General features: G+C 46.1%; 1 non-coding gene across 1 annotated transcript; it reads right to left on the reverse strand.

The window, feature by feature from the left end:
* Positions 1–30: 30 nt before the first annotated feature.
* trnat-ugu lies at positions 31–103 on the reverse strand. Its single transcript has one exon. It is a non-coding gene; the product is annotated as a tRNA-Thr (tRNA).
* Between the last annotated feature and the right edge of the window lie 101 nt (positions 104–204).

Below are 204 nucleotides of genomic sequence, written 5' to 3' on the forward strand. Positions count from 1 at the left end.
TGCAGATAACATAAGTGTTGAGTGATAATTAGGCATTGCTGGGATTTGGACCCAGGATCTCCTGTTTACAAGACAGGCACTTTAACCACTAAGCTACAGCACCTCCTACAAGTATGGCTTTCATACAAGAATATATTGAGCTAGTGACCTGGGTTCCCACCCTCCATCTATCTTTGCTGAGCAGCTCCAGCACGGGACCCCAAA

Source organism: Etheostoma cragini, unplaced genomic scaffold, assembly GCF_013103735.1.
Source record: "Etheostoma cragini isolate CJK2018 unplaced genomic scaffold, CSU_Ecrag_1.0 ScbMSFa_1390, whole genome shotgun sequence".
Taxonomy (NCBI): domain Eukaryota; kingdom Metazoa; phylum Chordata; class Actinopteri; order Perciformes; family Percidae; genus Etheostoma; species Etheostoma cragini.